The sequence below is a fragment of the Chiroxiphia lanceolata genome, chromosome 11, assembly GCF_009829145.1.
Source record: "Chiroxiphia lanceolata isolate bChiLan1 chromosome 11, bChiLan1.pri, whole genome shotgun sequence".
In the NCBI taxonomy this organism is placed as follows: Eukaryota; Metazoa; Chordata; class Aves; order Passeriformes; family Pipridae; genus Chiroxiphia; species Chiroxiphia lanceolata.
Window position 1 is genome coordinate 1,222,790 of NC_045647.1, and position 13,761 is coordinate 1,236,550.

The following is a 13,761-nucleotide window of genomic DNA, read 5'->3' on the forward strand; positions in this document are numbered from 1 at the left end:
CCCCCTCTGCAGTGCAAGCTCCTCTCAGGTGCTCAGTGGGTGTCCCAAGGCTGCTCCCAGAGCTCTGGGACTGCCTGGGCTCTTTCCCCAAAAACATCATCCACCTGCACTTACTGAACCCCAGCCCTGGAATGCCCAAGGCCAGGTTGGACGGGGCTTGGAGCAACCTGGGACAATGGGAGGTGTCCCTGCCCATGGCAGGGGGTGGCACTGGATGGGCTTTAAAGTCCCTTCATGCATTCTGTGATTCTATGGTATTTATATGTCTCAGAGTTACTAATTTACTCATTGCATACCACACACATGTTCCATTTTAAAAATACTATTTATATTATTTTTAATTAAGTGCAAAATTTCTGGGGTTTTTGGTTGTTGTTCTGCCCTTTACAGAGCAGTGAGCTTTGCCAGGTAACCAATAATTTGCCCGTGCTGCACAATGGCAAATCCAACTGCAAAATAATATTTGTGACATCTATTTATAGCAGATGTAAAATCCCTGCAGGAAGCTGGTAAATCCCCTCTCTGTGCTCAAAATATGAGGGACCACAGCTTTGCTTTCCCAGTGCAGGAATGGGGCTTCATTATCTGATCCTGGTGATTGATGCCATTCCCAAGTAATCTTTCAGAGCAATGATCTCTCCCCAGCTCATTTCCATAACTATTTTATCACGGTGTGAATTAGTTCTTCACACTCTGCAGTTACACATCTCAAACAGGATTTTTTTACAGAGTAATAGAAACATCTATCAAATAAAAACCATCTCCACTAGTGCTAAATATCTCCTAATAAGCCTCATATCCTTCTCTTTAAGCAATTAAAATATTGACATTTTTTCATCAATTCCTTCATAACGTGAAGGCAGGTGAGAAAATCCAAACCATGAAACAAGGACCCAACAGAAAGCAGGGATGTTTTCTAGGACAACACAGGGAAAAATAGTGGGGGATTATCCAAGTAAAACACAGCTTAGACGTAAAACCCAAAGAGGTGGAAACCTTCCCTGTCAATACCCACAAGTTTGCTAAAACATCTCTTCTTGTTGGTAAATAACTTCAAACTAAATTAACAAACAACTTTAAAAACGGGGTGTGGAGGATTTGGAGACAGGTCTCACAGCTCACCAGTGGTACATATTTGAGATGATTTCCTCAGCAAAACACTTACATTTCTTTAAAAAAGTAATGCATGTAAAACCTTTTCTTAACAAGGTCAGAGAAAAATAATGACAGTTATTCAACTGCTCAAATATTTCAATATTTTTAACTTGAGTCATTCTTGCTCAAAAAGTTTTCACATCCACAAATTGCCCAAACATGTGCCACATGTAAAAAACTGTCACTCATGATTATTTTGATCCCAGCTGTTCACAAACCAGGTTTTAAAGGAGTACCTGATGCTATCATTGAATTAGCAGAGTTCAGCAGAACAAAGGACCGAGGTTCAAAGCCAGCACTTCCAAGGAACTTAACTGTCACTTAATTTCCCTTTTGCAGGGATTTCCAGCCCTCCCCACACGCTGAGGCTGCTGCCTGGCAGCTCTGGGGCTGCCCTGGCTCATGTTTGCCTTGGCAGCAGCCAGGATTTGTCCCAGCAGCTCCTTCAGCTCCCTGGGGGTCAATGTGATGCCAGCTGGGAATGGTGAGGGGTCCCTGGGCTGGGGCACAGCTGGGCACAGCTGGACACAGCCGCAGAGGGATCTGAGGAGGAGCCTGGGCGGGGAACCTCTGGAATATGATCCCCCACCATCAACAACACCCGATTCAAGGAGTTTGTCAATATGTGGTGGTGGCGATGGAAGGTTATGGCTGATCATGAATCAGGAGCAACCCCCTCCAGGTATTTTTACCTCTCCTCTTCAGTGACCAGCCCCAGGGTGGCTGCCAGGACAGGCCCTGGCTGTGTGAGGGACATTGTCTCCAGCCTGGTGGAGGTCCCAACCCACTGTGAGTGGCACATCCAGCAGTCAGTGAGGCCCGTGGGGTGCAGATATCTGTGCCCTGCTCGTTGCCATGACAGCCCAGCCCAGCCCTGCCTCCTCTCCCTGCGAGCTGGAAATTCAGCTTTTCTGCTCAAGCACCCCCAGCTCCCTCATTCTCCAGTGGGGAATGCTGCCATCGCTCCCATGGCTGGGCAGTGGCTCCAGCAGGGTGTTCCTGCTCTCACGGGGTGCTTTGCAGCATTTTCACTGCTCCTATAAAGGATGTGTGGTTTTGCATAAAGGCACAGCGTTCACTGGGATGGAAAAAATCGGGAATGCAGCCACGGAATCATCAGATCCCAGCGAGATGACTTTGCTCCTGCAATAGCAGGGAATGACAGCCCTCTGTGCCAGCGTTCCTGAGCTGGAGTTCAGGGCACATAAAGCTCCTCCAGACTCGTTTGTGGCAAACAAGGCTGTTCATTAATGATGGAGTCATTCACATTCCTTTCAAGCCAAAGCCAAAACTTGTAACTTTTTAAAAAACTTCGTGAAATTTGCATAAAATATATGGAATTGCCACCTCTTCTAAATCAAGACTTTTGCTGAAATCCAGTATATTTCCCTCCATATCCTGGACTTTGCTCCTCATGTCCTTTGCTTGTTCCTCACCCTTGGGATGAGCCGAGTTTCAATTGAGATGACTTCCAAGCCTTAGTGCTCCCACATAATCTTTGGTTTCTCTTTAAATTTTCTATTTAAACAGAAAATATTCCTGTTTCAATATAGCCTGCCATTACCTGTAGTGCAGGTGGAGCTCAACCTTTCTGACTCCCTGGGTTTGTCTCCTGCAGATCTCTGAGCCAGGACACCACTGGATGTGCACATGGGAAGCAGGACCCAGCAGCTTTCAGCATCTTCCTCTTCTCCTTGAAAGATTTTCTTTCCTTCAGAATGGTCTGTGTGAAACTGTGCCAAACCAAGCAGCATTCCTTAAATTCAATTTGTTATTTCTTGAAAAACAGAAGAAAACATAATATTCTTGGGTATATAATATGCAAAATATGCTTGGGTTTATTATTTGAAAAGCTCCGACAGCTTTGCCTTTGGAGATTAGGAAGGGAAGAAATAACATTCTCTACCCAGAAATAAAGCAGGTTTTTTCTAAGCAACACCCACAAACGCTGTCCAAGGTGCTTTCCTATTTCTGTCCACGGCTGGAAACTGCACGTCCCTCCATCAGCCCTGTGGAGACATGGATGTTAAAAGCAGATTAGAGCCATGGGAAGCTGCCCAAATTGCCCCTTGCTCCCTGTCCCCATCCCCAGGACTGTGCTCACACATCTGGGGACCTGAGTGTCACCCCAGCCCATCCCCTGCTCTCATGGTCACACCCGGCGGCTCCTCCCTGGAGCCTGGAGGATCTGATTGACCTGTTCTCTGAAATCAACCAAACTAGAACCACCCCATCCAAACAACCATCCTCGGGAGTTGGGAGGACTGCCTGGAGATGGTAGAGGCTTGGAATCACAGGATTTCTCCTCCTCTGCCTGTTTTACTGCAGCACGTTATATCCAGATCTCCCCTGGAGAGCTGTGGCTGCCCCCATCCCTGGAAGTGTCCAAGGCCAGGTTGGACAGGGCTTGGAGCAACCTGGGCTAGCAGAAGGTGTCTCTGCCCGTGGTAGCGGGTGGAATGAGATGGGCTTTAAAGTCCCTTCCAGCCCAAACCATCCTGAGATTCCATGTCACAGTGCCCAGGAATGTCCCTGCCCCATCTGTCCCAGCTGTCAGGACAGGATGGCAAATGCTCCATCCCAGGGGTCTGGGGCTGAGCCAGGTTTGTGGAGGAGGAATCCAGAAGCACCAACAGAAGTTCTGCTAATTTAATACCCAGAGCACCCAGTTTCCCCAGTTTCCCTCTGCATTTAAGGCTTTGTTCTCAGCTCCTAAGCAGAAAGAGCAGGAGCCCCCAGACCGCATCACCAGCCCCAGAGGGACCAGCACCACAGGAGAACTGGCCCCTGCTCCTCCAGGCATGCACAATAAATGCTTGGACATAAATTCAGGCCTCTTAAAACCATCAACACAAGGATGAAACAAATAAAGCAGCAGCACTCCACAGGCTGCTGGACTCCTCTCTCAGCCTTCACGCTCAGCCAAGAACTCCCACAGAAACGTTTTTATATCTCGAGACTACTTGAGACTAACCTAAGTACTGCACTTTCACTGCCAAATTTAATTTCTTCGTGGAGCTCTCAGCTCAGTTAAGAGCTTGCCAGCCTTTCTGAGGGCTGAGTGCTCTTCAGGCCACTGCCTGGCCTCTCCCACAGAGGCACAATTAGCCATGGAAGGCTAACGAGCCTGCACGCCACGGCCTGGTAGTTTTTCCCATTCTTCTCCTACATTCAGAGAGCAATTCAATAGCTGAAGTACATCTTCTGTAGAGGCTGCAAGAAGTCACCCTCCTGCAAGAAGAGCACACAGGGACCCTTTACAGTCACAGAATCACAGAAAGATTTAGGTTGGAAAAGCCCTCCCAGCCCATGGATTCCCCTGTGCCCCATCCCCACCTTGTCCCCAGCCCAGAGCACTCAGTGCCACAGCCAGGCCTTCCTGGGACACCTCCAGGGCTGGGCACTCCAAACCTCCCTGGGCAGCCCCTGCCAGGGCCTGACCACCCTTTCCAGGGAGAAATTCCTCCTGATGTCCCACCTGAGCCTCCCCTGGCACAGCCTGAGGCCGTTCCCTCTCCTCCTGTCCCTTGTTCCCTGGGAGCAGAGCCCGACCCCCCCCAGCTCCCCCCTCCTGTCAGGGGGTTGCAGAGCCAGAAGGTCCCCCCTGAGTCTCCTTTTCTCCAGGTTGAGCCCCCCCAGCTCCCTCAGCTGCTCCTCACAGGACTGACCCTCCAGACCCTTCCCCAGCCAGCCGAGTGCTCTGGGAGCAGGAGGTGAGGTGCCCTCTGGCATCTGGGTGGGGACAAGGCCAGCTCGACCAAAACCATCGTGGTTTGGTGCTGGAGCCACAGCCCAAACCCACGGAGGGAGGAGGCAGGAGGGAATCTCAGCCAGCACATTCTGTGATGTGAAGGTGAGAGGGCAGAGCCCACCAGGGGGGTATTTATAATCTGTCGTGACAGAAATCTTCAAAACAACAGAGAGTGAGAGAGAGAACCAGAGATATTGCAGCACAGAGTAAATTGGAGAAACAAAATTAGAAACAATCTGTGTTTCAAAAATGTGGTCAACAGAATGCATCACCATGACAATTCTTGCTAGAAGCAACAAGGGAGGCTTCCTGGCAGTGCTGAAGGAGTGGAGATTCATCAAAATGCAATTTGCAGCACCAAAAAAATATATCTGTAGTGGCATTTCATTGACTTTTATTCTTAAAATGTGAGAACAAGACTGAAGAAGCATTGCCTTACTCTGAATTCTGTGAAAATCCTGATCCTGACAGAAAATCAGAGACATCTTTAGCATTTGCCTCAGTGGTTGCATTACAGACAAAGCTAAAATAAGGAGCAAAGATTTATATCACAGATATAAAATGAAATCAAATGAGAGCTTCGTATTAAGGCACGCAGAGGTGGGCTTTAAATTAAATATTTAAAAAATTTAAATATGGTCCTAAAAGGAAATGTAAAGAACAGATTAAAATACCTAAGCACTGAAAAATATATATAAAAAAAATTAATTCCTTTTAAAGGTCATCAACTGGTCTAAAACATGTAGAATATGCAGCAACAAATTACAGCATAACCATCTTATCCAGGAGCTAATGATCTCACCCACCTGAGGAGGTAAGCAAAGTACTCTCTGTCTTGCCTTGCATCAGGTGAGCTGATGGAGCACAGGGCAGGGCTGGGAGGGCAGAGCTGGGAGGGCTGGGCAGGGCTTGCTGCCCCTTGGAAGTACCTGCCTGGAAACTGGAAATGCTCTGATCTCCATCCTCCTCCTTCTTTCCTTCCAACCACGTCCCTGCTCCTCCCAACCACTAGGGAAGAGCAGAAGGTGCTGCATGTTTAATGGTGGTTCTTCAGAGCACCACATCCACGGGCTGGACGTCCTGTCCCCACAGCAGCTCTTGCTGGCACATTGGGTGAAGATCCACAGCCAACAAAAAGGGACTGTTGGAATTCTGGGCAGCTGAGAGATGATGTCAGAGCTCCTGGGATGATGAAGTCACACAAATGTATTCGTTTGCATTGAGGAGGCTCAGCTGAAAAAGGAGAAATAAGGTTCAAATCTACCTGGAGAGAAAGGAAAGCCAAGAATCTCCTCATTGCCCAGAGAAGCTGTGGCTGCCCCACCCCTGGAAGTGTCCAAGGCCAGGTTGGACGGGGCTTGGAGCAACCTGGGCTAGTGGAAGGTGTCCCTGCCCATGGCAGGGGGTGGCACTGGATGGGCTTTAAGGTCCCTTCCAAAGCAAACCACTGTGGGATTCCATGATCATAAACAGAACATGGAACTACAGTAATGTTCTGATGACAAATTGAAAAAAACCTCTGGCTGGGGGTGGTGGTGGAAGGAAATCACGTCTCACACCTCCGGGGCTGCACCAGGAGCTCCACTTTCGGGGTTACTATTTACTACATTTTAGGGAGTTCAGGCACTGAGGATAAATTTCTTCCCTTCAGAACATAAATCTGCCCAACGTGCCCAAATGCTCAGCAGGGTGGACGTGTGTGGCTGGGGCTGACCTTGAGCTGCACAAAAGTTAAAGAACTTCTCCTTTTGGAAAAAACACAGTTTCAGGCTGACAAACACTTCACAACTGTCCATCAACTTCCACAAGTTGTCTTAATTCTTCAGTGCTTAAGCAACATTTCTTTCTCATCAAAATACTTTGTGTCAAATATTTCACGTTGAATGCTATCCCACGTTAAATATAGTAAATTACATAGCAACTAAAAAGAAATGTGTAACGTGGGGTCAAATTGGCTACTTTGTTGATTCTGGGATAAAATGACAATTTTTTATCATTTTTTGTTTAAACAAAGCTTTTTTTCCCCCTAGGCAATTCAGAATTGCCAGGGAATAAAATAAATATATTACCCACAGACAGGTACCATATAAGTAATATATAATGGAGTTATAATAGAACACTGAAACTCCACTATGTTCCCACTCCTCTGTCACAGGCAGAACTACCTGGTTAGAGCAGCACTTGTATATCTCAGTGATATCTAATTCACAGAGCAAACCCACCAGCAGTGCAGTCAAAGCCAGCTGTAAACAAACAAGATAATCAAATTCTGTCAGAAAACAGGTTATTCACATAACTGAAATAAAATGAAGAAATGGCAAAAGAGACAATGTGTATAATATGCATAATTCATAATAAAATTATTGTTAATTCAATCACAGTATAACTCCTTTGTGATTTGAAGCATGGCATGAAAAAGCAACCTGGGCTAGTGGAAGGTGCCCCTGCCTGTGTCAGGGGTGGAACTGGATGAGCTTTAAGGTCCCTTCCAACCCAAATCACTCCATGATTCTATGAAAATGGGGGGTCAGAGCTCTCTCACATGGTACTTTGTGATGGTGTCAGTGGGACCAAGCAATCTCTCACCTCTCACCACAGGTACCAGGGCTGGCCCCAGTTCAGCTCTGCTGGGACCCAGCCCAGCTTGGATGAGCTCCTACCCAACATAGAGCTTGGGTGACCATTCACAGGCACAACTCTCTCCTGGGTGAGTCATTTCCAGCACCCAACCCGTAGAGACGTGGCCACGCTCAAGGCAGGGAAGCTGTTTACTGTTGGGAGCATCCTGGGGTGACGTCAGCCATTCCCATTCCCCCGCCCAGTGCTCCCAGTCGCCGCCGTGGGCTGGGCTGCCTGACTAACACCCTCCCTCTGGAGGGAGCTGCAGTGGGGAGGGACCCCGGCAGTGACTCACTCGGCAGTGACAAAGTGCTGCCTTTGCTCTCCCCCCGTGTCACGGAGCATCACTCAGAGAGGGGGCACCACTCTGCTCCCCCTCCAGCGAGATCTGTGGGGGTAAAGACAGGAAAACATGCTTCTGTCACTGTTTAAAATAAAATATATGTGAATTTTATGAAAAGCACCAGATGATCTCGCACAGGGATGAGGAGATATTAATGCAGACAGTGACACCTCCAGTTTTTGTGCTGCCTGGAGAAGGCACCAGCAGAGCTGCCAGCCTGGCCTTGGGGTACCTGCTTTCCTCTTGTCCTGGTTCTGTCAGAGCGTGGGAAGGGCAGGTGACACATCAGAAACACGATGAACACCAAAAAACCATAGACAGGCCAAATCCTGGCCCAGTTTTGAAGCCAAGCTGGCAAAGCATCCTGGGAGAGAACAGAAGCACTGGGACATTTTGAGACATTCTCATTTTACAGGAATTTAAAGGTCTGTGAAAGGCCCATTGATGCATTTTAAACAGCTTTTACTTTCTAGTATTTATTTAAAGTAGTCATTCTTCAGTACTTTACAGAGATGTTCAGCCCCTCGACTGAAACTACATCAGCAATTATAAAATGCAAAGGGCAACACTGCTCAAGCAAGAAACCTCAGACACAGAAAGGTTTGAGCTTCTCTAAACCTCATTTGTAAGCAGGGGCAAAATGGAGGAGTAAATGGAAGAACCTGATAGCTTCATGTCAGAGGAGACATGAACCGTGACACAGCAATGTCAGCCAAAGCAAAATGAGCTGTTAAAACACCTGGAGTGGAACAACACACGGGTTCTAAAGTGGCAGATTAAAAAAAAAAAACTGATAATGGGTCATGAATGATGAAATTTATGCCTTGTTTCTGCTGTGCACTGGGACTTCCACTCTAAAATCTCCAGTCAGAGCAGATCAGATTGCCTCCAAATGAAAGTGTCAGGGTAAAACCCAGCAAGTGCAGTTCAACAGCTCTGTAAAAACATTGGCAGCGAGGGAAACAAGAAAATCATTCTGATTTTCCTTGCAGCCCCTGCACCTGAAGAAACATGCCTTGAACAGAGGCACTCCAGCAGCATAAATGTGATAAAAACCCAGGCTCTGTAGCAAGGGGGTGTAAGGAAGCTTTAAGCCCCTCTCAAAAGACTTCAAATGAGATTTTTTTGAACTAAAACATGATTCAGCTTTTCCAATATGGTATAAAACTAAAAGCTGAAAAAAGGTGAGTTTTTTTTTATTGACCTTCAGGAGAAAAAAACATTCTTGATGGCTGGTGGCCGCTTGGGCTGCAGAGAACAGGCAGTTCCAGCTCGCGTGATTATCGAGCAAACTGCTTTTCCAACCATTTTTTTTTCCTCCTGCTTTGAGCAACGCCTCAGCACAACTTAACAGTTTCCAATTCAGCAACTGAAAAAAAAACCTCAAAGGTCTTTATTTTCCCAGGGTGAGAAGGGCAAGAGACAAACCAGTAGCATTTCTGCTGTTGGGGCTCCACGACGTTCGTCTGGCACAGGACGTGCCTCGTCACAGCCTGGGCGCCCACGGTGGCATTTCCCAGGGCTGCTGGGAGGGAGGTGGCAAACTGCACTGCCTGTAAATAACACCAGGAAAAGACTGTGGGGAGGAGGAAAACTAATTTTCCTTCTGACCCTGAATGAGCTGCCTCAAAAAAAACATAAAATACAGTCTTGGGTTAATTATTTGTCGGGAGCTGGAGGCAGGCGGGGAGTGGATCACACCAGTTGTAACCCTGGAGTGGCTCCTCTTCCCTCCAAGTTTAATACAGCTTTTTGGAACTCTTATCAATTGAAACAAGAGATCTTCCTCGGATCATAAACTCTGAGGGGAATCAGTAAATCCTGCTATTTTATTATCCTGACCTTTAGACCACAATCTGTCTTTTTGCTCTTCAGTTTATATATCAGAAAATACCATGATGTATTGGAGCATGAACGCTCCCATTGCAGAGCTGGGCCTCCTCACCACCACGGACAGACCTTAAACCATTTACTCACTGATCTGGAAGTTACATTTTCATTGAGTGACTGCTTGAAGGAATGGATGAAAAGAAAAAAACCCATCATTTATAAACTACTTTTAGCTGGTGCCAGCACTCAAAATTTTGTTATTTGCTTACATCGTCTGCTGCTAAAGTCATATTTTCTCTGTTAAGTCTGTGTTTTGAAAATTCCTTGGCATTTTAATTGGCTTGATATTTCAATCCTCTGTCAAAAAAGAGACTTGCTTAAAAAACACAACCTGATTTCTCTGGTTTCTCAGAGCCTCCTAAATGCTGCTCACCTGCTGCAGGAGTTTGCAGTGCACTGGCTGCAGTTGTTGCCAGAACTTCTACATTTGAAACAGGCTGGAAACTCCAGTCCCCTCAAACAGCAGTGGACCAGGAACACTCTGCCTGTAGGCGACTGACTCACACTTAGAGACTCCAGGCTGAGCTTTTCATTTCTTCTTCTCAACCAAAGAGTTACAAAGAAAGAGCTGGGGAGAAGAACAGCTACAACTGGCTGGAGATGTGCAGAGCTGGAAGTAAAGATTTCTTGTGGGAGCTGCAGCTCCAAATTGTACCTTTGGTCTCCAGTTCCTCCTGTTCCGCCGTCCTTCACGCAGTTTGGATTGGAAGATGGGGATTGTTCTCCCTGGAAACTGGGCTACCTGGAGAGCAATGAGGAGGCACCACACAGATGTTTAGGTTGGAAAAGCCCTCTGAGATCATCGAGTCCAACTGTTCCCTCAGCACTGCCCTGCCCACCATTACCCCCTGTCCCCAAGGGTACCATCCACGGGGCCTTTAAACCCCTCAGGGATGGGGACTCCACCCTGCCAGGGCTGGACACAGAATCACAATCTCCTGAGTTGGAAGGGACCCACAAGGATTGAGTTCAACTCCTGGCTGTGCCCAGGACAACCCCCAAAATCCCCCCCTGTGTGTGCTGGTGCTGCATTGCCACACATCTGTCACCTACTACATGGAACTGCCCAGCCCAAGCTTGCAAGGAACAGTTATTCCCATTTAATCTAATGGAAGTCCTGACAATGTTTGTCTCCTGTTCTGCTCCCTCTGCCTTTGCCTTGCACCACACTCACACACTCCTTCAGACTGGGAAAACTGGAGGGATATTTGGGGTTAGATCCCGCTGCAAAGTGTTCTCCAGCTTGGTTTGCTGCAGGAAACAGGTTCCTGCAGCCTGACACCAAGAGCCAATTCTGGTGCTCCCTGCAGCACTCAGAGCTCCCTCCAGGCACCGTTACCTGAGGGCTGGGATTAGGGGACCTCCCCCCCCCCAGAAAAGGCAGCTCCCTGCAGCAAAGGCTCCTCTTTCCAGCTCCCAAGAATTTAGATAGATTCCAAATTTCTGCTGCATTTCAGCCATTTCACATTATGTAACCAGCAGTGTGCATTTTTATTTTCTCCCAGTACCTTATGCAGGTTGGAACTATTAGGATCTGCCAAAGCTTATCCGTTTTCAGATGTTTCAGGAGAAAATGAGGAAGGCTGGGAGTTTTTTTGTACCAGTAAATAACAGTTTGCTTGCTTTAGTAAGTTAGAGGTTAATGGCTCTGCATGAGAAAACAAGGATAATGACCAGTTCTAAGCAAGATTCAGTTTTGAGTTGCTTGAAAACTGAAAAGAAGGTCAGCACGCCCAGCCAGGTTCCTCTGCGCTTCTGTTTTATTTAGCTTTGCAAATCAGAGCTCTCTTCATTTCCCTAGTCTCTGGTGAGAGAGCAAAAAAAAAATGAAGTTGCAACAGTGAAATTTTATGTTATTATGTTCCCCATCTTATTATCTAAATTGCTGTGCCATAAGCGCATTCAGACCAGAGGCCTCTATTGATCTACAGCTCTGGGACTGCAACTGGGTTTTTCAAGCCCTGGTGTGTTTACTTAGGGCTGGAATAATTTGGAAATCTGTTTACAAGCTGTCCAGTGTAATTGAGGAGGATTTTTCTTGTGCCTTTGAGGTCACACACTTACAAAGGTGAAACTTGCTGCAGCAGCTATTTTACAAGAACCAAGGACAGAGAACACTTACTCGGAGACTGGGGACCAGTAAGAGGGGATCCCCAGAGAACTCTAAAGACCTAAGAAATAATGTAGATGATGCACTGAGAACAGGGAGAGTCAGGAGAGGAGAACCTGGGGAAAGTGTTAATGAAATTTGAGCAAATGGCATATTTTTGAAAACATTTCCAATCCCCACAGTTGCCCTTATGGTTTTTTGCCATTGATCCCACCCGGGAGCAGGGTCAGGTCGCTGCCACCACCTTGTCTTTCATGTGAGAGACCTGAGCCACAAATACCACTGAAGGGTGAAAACTGAGTCTCTGTTCTCCATGGATTTAATAGGTGGGAATTTCAGGCCTGAGCTGGAGCGTTTCAAACCCTTCCACAAGCATTTTCTCCACGGAGCCGTGCGGCAGCGAAGGCGGAGGGGTCAGGTACAAAGCGTGGGCCAATTAACAAGATATCATTCCATAAGTACATTAGTAATAAAGGAAGGCTGAAAAAGGAGCGGGAAAGCCATTAACCAAGGAAGCTGAGTGTTTAATAAGCTTTCCTTGCTTCAATCTTCATGAAAAAGGCTAACTAAGAGCAGATGGTCGGCACAATAATGCTGTTAACAAAGAGGGAAGTTTATAATCTCCTGCAAAGGGAATGGGGAGAGTGCCTGGCTAATTTAGATGTTTGCAAATTGGTTATGCTGATGAGCTTTATCTTTGCATACTTAAGGGACTGCCTGAATCAATATCAGAATTTTAACTATTATTGGGGAAGGATGAAGAGGGTAAGATGGGGGGACAATAACATGTCTTTAGACTCACAGGATGGTTTCGGTGGGGAGTGACCTAGAAAGATCATTCCATTCCACCCCCTGCCACGGGCAGGGACACCTTCCACCAGCCCAGGTTGCTCCAAGCCCCGTCCAACCTGGCCTTGGACACTTCCAGGGATGGGACAGCCACAGCTTCTCTGGGCAACCTGTGCCAGGGCCTCACCACCCTCCCAGGGAAGGATTTTTTCCTGGTCTCTAATCTAACCCTACTCTCCATCGATTTGAAACCATTCCCCCTTGTCCTGTCACTCCAGGCCCTTGTAAATTGTCTCTCTCCAGAAAAAGGAAAGGATATTTTACAGACCAGCTCAAAAACCATCCATTCCCAGAAAAATACTCAAACTCCCTGTAAAAGCAACAAGATCCTGAAGGTGTGGGCAGCAGCAAACAGCACTGGCTGGGCTGCACCACCCCAATGCATTTCCTCCCTCAGGACACCAAAGGTTCACAGCCTGGCTTTAGCCTTTCCTATCAACATGGCATCTGGGGATATCCACACAGCCTACAAAGCTTGCTGGGAGACCATTCCTTTCCAGAAAATGGTTTTGTTAAAATGAAAAGATGAATCAAGTTTCTGAGAGACCTGCCTTGAACTCACATTATTAATTTCTTCATTAATGACTCGCACGATGAAGGAGGGCCACGCTCGTTAAATCGGCTGCTGGCACTGGGAGGGGAAGGATGGGATTAAAATTCAAAAAGGGCTTGACATTGCAGCAATAATCTTGAAAGAAAGCTTGTTATTCAAGAGAGACAACACAGATCCCACACCTGGGCTGAAAAAAATCGGTCATGAGGTTCCAGGCTGGGGATAAGTGGGGAAGGGAGCTGGGAATGGGCCAATATTCTGGGGTGGTCAATGGAAATGTGACTATCAAGATATTGGAAATAATCCTTCTGCTGGGTTCAGTCCCAGTGAGACTTAATCAGAGAAATATAATCTGGTTTATTACTGCATGTTAGGGTAGTTGTGAGCTAAATGGAGGGAATCAAAGGATAAGGAAGGAGATCAGAGGCCCTGAAAACATCACCAAGGGATGAAAGAAAGTTGGGGAATTGAGCCTTAAACCAGATAGAGAT